Source organism: Etheostoma cragini, chromosome 4, assembly GCF_013103735.1.
Source record: "Etheostoma cragini isolate CJK2018 chromosome 4, CSU_Ecrag_1.0, whole genome shotgun sequence".
Classification (NCBI taxonomy): domain Eukaryota; kingdom Metazoa; phylum Chordata; class Actinopteri; order Perciformes; family Percidae; genus Etheostoma; species Etheostoma cragini.
The window spans coordinates 27,139,655-27,145,654 of NC_048410.1; positions in this window are offsets into that span (position 1 = coordinate 27,139,655).

Here is a 6,000-nt window from a genome sequence, read left to right on the forward strand (position 1 = left end):
TGATTTGGTTAAAGGTACACGGCACTCTTTGTTGACATAGGGCAGATTGTGTGTGTGTGTGTGTGTCATCACGTTTTGTGTCTCAGTGGATGCGTTGTTTTAGTCCGGTGCTACACCGGCAGTGCCGCTGCTAGTTAGCTTAGCGTAGTGAATGGAATCCTATGTTGCCCGTTAGCTTGTTGTGAGTAAAAGTGAGCCAACGAGTACAAATGGCAATGCAGATTCAGACTAGACGATTTCCTAGGCAGATGTTGACTTGGGACTATATTGGGTGGAAGCACAGTCAAAGCACTGCTGTATGGGCGCAGAGATCACGCAGCACCTTACACCTCTACGGACCAGAGTTTTCAGAAGAGGAGCTGCTTGCTTTTGAAACAGAACGCGAGGAGGAGATTGTGATCACTCAAGAACCCGAGGACATAAGGCATCCTGCGGTCCTCAAAAAACAATTACGGTGTGATAAAATCAACTGGGAACAACACATGATGGACCCAATAAACAGCTGTTCACAGTGATTACTGTTAACATGACATATGGTTATTTTAAGGGACGGATCAACCCATATTTAACCTGTACTCACACAGCGTTGCTGCGTGATTTCTCGGCCAGCAGTGCTTCGGCTGTGCTTCCACCCAATATAGTCCCAGGTCAATATCTGCATAGGAAATCGTCTAGTCTTAATCTGCAATGCTATTTGCTATTTGTACTCATAAATATGCGGGTCTTGATAAGTAATTAGGTGGTGGTTGTTGTTTTTTTACTCACAACATCTTAACCGGCAACGTAGGATTCCATTCACTATGCTAAGCTAACTAGCGGCGGCACTGCCGGTGTTGCACCGGACTAAAACAACGCATCCACTGAGACACAAAACACGTTGGCTCCACTTTTAGTCACTTTTATAATGCACAACAGAGAAACATAGCCACAGTCAGATTTTTGTTCACACATCTTTGGAAAACAAAAAAATCTAAACTCAACGGTCCACTTGCTAGCATTCAGGGCTTTTCAGATGCGGTTGGAAGGTCTAAAAGCAAGTAAAAATGTTTTTGGGGTCAAGAAGGAATTTTGATGCTCAGATTTTCACACATTTTGATAGTAAAAAAAAAAAAAAAGATGTATACACTCTTTTTTTTCTTCTTTTTTTTCACCCCACCAGCGGCCACTCTACTTTCTGTCACTTCCCATTGTCTGTTACACTCCACCTAGTATTATCCTATATTTACCTCATTGTCAAAAAATCCCATGAAAAGACCAAAATCATAGTGTTGGGCTTTGGTTGGGAACTGTTGAGCAGAACAAAAATACAGAATATCCCCAGACTCCTCCTTTTAAACTGACTCCCTTCCACCATGACATTTTATTTAAGTTAGAATCACATCACATCAAACTTTAAAAGTAATTTAAGTTTAAATCACTTCTTCCTGCGTTGCCGTTGGATCCGCTACTGTTTTTAAAATGTGTCCATTGTTAACATTGGCTGGTCGACATTGTGTTTCCCCCAAAACGACATGCTGTATGGTGGAAACCGAACGGGTGCAGGTGTCCCAAATTTATGACGTCACAGTTTTAAGGTGGTTGGTGACTCTAAAATCAATTTTTTTTGTCCCACAGTTAATTAACAATTACTTTTATTTCAAGTGGCTGCTGCTCACCCTGCCTCCAAATCTAGCAACATCATCTGATACTGAGTCTAATATCGCTGCTTCTGAAAAGAACTTGTGCTGATTTATTAACGTTAAGAATGTGTTTGTTCTTGACAAAGCTCACTTTCTTGCTTTTGCATATTGTACCTGTTTTTTTTTTTGTTTTTTTGTCGAACAACTCCATTTGCAGACACTTTACCGCTGATTTGTTTCAAATGTTTAAGAAGATCAACGATGCCAAGTGTGAGCGTCAGTAATTACAGCAGCTACACAACTTTAATGTCTGAACTGAAGTCCAGGTTCAGGGTGGGTTGGTTGCAATATGAACGCTGTTAAAAAAAACACACGTGTTAAAGGGTCACTTCACCCAAATCCCAAAACATTTGTCCTCAAACGCCTTGTGGTATCTAAAGATGGAATATTAAAGAAAGTATTATGAGATTTATACAATAAAGATATAACACTGTTACACAAAAAGTTGTACATCATTAAAATGAAGTTGTAGTTTTGAGTAAAGAAAAGTTGTAATGACTATAAAGTTGGGCATTATGAAAAAAATGTTAATGACAATAATTAGAAAAATAAGGTTTCAGTATTTTGAGAAAAATTTAATAAAATGAAATAAGTAAATTGGGGAAAATACACAAGTTTTTAGCCAATAAAGATATTTTAAAGAAGCAAGTTGGAATATTTAAAGAATGAAGATAAACTACAGTTGTATTTATGAAAAAAGTTAGAATATTACCAAAATAAAATTGTAATTCATAAGTTATGATTGAATTTCAGATGGCATACTGTCAAGAGCAAATAAAGGAATGTTTCGACATAGAGTATTTGGAGAGAAAAAAAGTTATCAGAATAAAATAATTAAATATACTGCAATATTTGGAGAATAAATTCATAAGTTTTTTTTTTTAAAGCACAGGGCTAGAAAAAAATATCAAGAAAGAAGAAAAAGGGTCAACACTTCTAGAATAATTAATACATTAATGAATATAAAAATTTTGGAAAATGTATATGAGAGAGTTGCAAAATTTCAAGAATAAAATCCCAATGTTTTATAATCATGTTATGAGAATTAAAGTGTGGTTTTATAAGGAAAATTGTTACTGAAAGGTCCCGGCAGTTCAGTTTTTCAAATGTAATTTTCCAATACTTTGAGCACCCCAAACTAATTCTCATTCTCCTACGTTGTGTTGGCTTGACAGCAGAAATCTTTGCTGTGTAGATCTTGAGATTTCTGTGAACTGACCCTTCAAGGAACAAAACTCAACATCAATTTTTCTCAAAGTCTTTTAATTTGACAGATTGCATGCAAACAACCAGGTACATTATACATTACAGAGCATCAGTGACTACAAACAGTCTTTGGTTGAAAGTCCCATTTAGATGTGTTATTCCTTTATTTGTTACAGTGGATTTCTCAGTACAATGATGTCTGGTCAGGTCAGTTGGGTGTTTCAGGAGAAATGGAAGATAAAAATAGGCCTAATAACGCATACTGCTTTACAGTGTGTGTACAAAAGCTAGAGATTGTGATTGTTTCATAATAACTGCAATAACAGCATCAATAGCTCATGTGCACATAGTTACTGATGACAGGTCGACTCTCATTGTTAGTAATAGTTTTGCCTTAAAGAATTTAGTTTTCTATTGTTTTGTCACGATGTGTGTCTCTACGCTTGAAAGCTTGTGTAGAAGTTTGTCTGGTGTTGGCCAGACTGCCAAGCTCAGGTATATCACCAGTGTGCAGAACAGTGTGTTCTTAGAGGAATAGAGTAAACAAGATCACCTGACAATCTCTCCATCTACCAATGCAAATAAATTTCATACGCACCAGGGATGAGGTTTTTATGTATTTTTTATGTATATTTTGTGTTTTGATGGAAACGTTCAAACTGATGGAGTCACATCCTTGTTCCCCCACCTTTCTGTCACAAACCACTCAGGATGAAAACAACATTCACTACAAGCTTTATATAACGGTATTTTTTTAATTTAATTTTTTAATCTTTTTTAATTCTTTGTGAACAAGTTTTGGAAATATGCTTATTTTCCTTGTGGCAAAGTGGACAAAGTATCCAATCATTTACTTAAGTAGAAGTAACAATACTACAGTGTGGGAAAAACTGTTACAAGTAAAAGTCCTGCATTCAAACTTTTAAGTAAATTACAAAAGTATTGGCATCAATATATACTTAAAGTACCAAAAGTAAAGAGTGACACACTTCAGAATCACATACATTGTGTTCATCACTTTAATGTTCAGTTTAAGGACATACAGTGTGTATATATTTATATATTGCTAGATAGCAGAACCTTAGATAATACATAATTTGTTGATTTGAGTTTCATTTATTATAACTTTGCAAAGTAACTATAGCTGCCAAAAAAATGAAAGTACAATATTTGCTTCCAAAATGTAGTGAAGTAAAAGTACGCTTTAAAGAACCATAACATGACACATGGAATTACTCAAGTAAAACACAAGTACCTCGAAATTGTAATTGTACAGTACTTGAGTAAATGTACTTAGTAACATTCTGGCCACTGCTCATGATCATCCACATATTTAATTATTAAGCCTAATTCTATGTTAATGTATATTTTGCTAAGTTATGAAATACACTTATAATACTTATGTCTTATTAATGGCCTCTGCTGAGTATTGTGGGATGAGCATAAGTACATTAAATACCATCGCTCCTGCAAGTTGATGCATAGCAAAATGTGTCGTCACTGTGTTTGTTTTGCGATGCACCGACACATGCTATACTATGTGTTATCGGGGGTGGCGACATTGCAAGTATTGTACATTATTCCAAGTATATGTTATATTAACAGAAGGTTTGAATACATGCCCCTAGCACCCCGACATCATCCGACTCCCGTGGTGGTAAAAGGAAGCTAAAGCGTCATAGTCCATGAGCCAGGGCCCCAAATTTGGGCCATCGGTATCATCTGGGGGGGACAAAGTCTCAGTGACCCCTAGTACTAGAAAAATCTCAATAGCAGTGCAGGGGTGCTAGCGAAATCTCGTCTTTCAGCTCATTAAGTTAATTAAAGTTAAGATAAATTCCTTTTTTGAAATCTGGTGTAGATCTGGTTTAGGCTCATGGTAGGGATATTGTCAATATTCTGTAATATGGTGCTCGGTATCATTGGAAACGGGTCCTTTTAGACTATCATTTAAGCCCAGTATTGAATCTGTTTGACAAACACAGAGGTCACATGACTTCTTTAAACCAGAAATAAGACACATTTTCTCACAATTTCCGCCTAAACTGTGTGTTTTCTTTTATCCCTGGAGGATGAAGGAACATAATGGACACAAAACTCAACAACTGCAATACTCAAGGCACTCGGACTATTCAGAAAATGTTGAATATACCCATACTATTTATTTGTAAGAGCCTTAAATTAGACTTGTGCAATCAGCACAATAACACTATATAACAAATATAGAATGGAGCCAATATAATGGACAAATAGAACACCTTTTTCGTCCAATGCTTCCCCAAAGGAGTGTGAATGTGTGTGTTTTTCTGATGAGCAGGTAGCACCTTGTATGGCGGCCTCGGCCACAGTGTATGAATGCGTGTGAATTGTTCCTGTTCTATGTAAAAGCGCTTTGAGTAGTTGTTGAACAGTCCATTTTCATTAATGTTGACTACCATTTTAGTAAGCAATAATTAGCCTGTGCCTATTTTATCTCCTTACATATACCTTTGCTCTCCATCTCAGCAAGATTCGATTCAAAAGCAGAGTTTGACATTTAAGCCAAAACAAGTTATCCACGGCAATCAGAAGATCCACGAAAATGGTCCCGGTGTATCTCTACGCCCGCCACCTTCACCAGCCAGCTCCAAACATGGGAGCGAGGCCTCACTTCGCTGTTTAAACCAAGTGGTATACAGTGGTGTGAAAAAGTGTTTGCCCCCTTCCTCATTTCCTGTTCCTTTGCATGTTTGTCACACTTAAGTTTTTTGGAACATCAAACTATTTTAAAAAATAGTCAAGGACAACACAATAAACACAAAATGCGATTTGTAAATGAAGGTGTTTATTATTAAAGGTGAAAAAAAATCCAAACCTTCATGGCCCTGTGTGAAAAAGTGATTGCCCCCTAAACCTAATAACTGGTTGGGCCACCCTTAGCAGCAACAACTGCAACCAAGCGTTTGCGATAACGTGCAATGAGGCTTTTACAGCGTCCTGGAGGAATTTTGGCACACTCATCTTTGCAGAATTGTCCTAATTCAGTTACATTAGACGTTTTTTGAGCATGAACGGCCTTTTTAAGGTCATACCACAACATCTCAATAGGATTCAGGTCAGGACTTTGGCTAGGCCA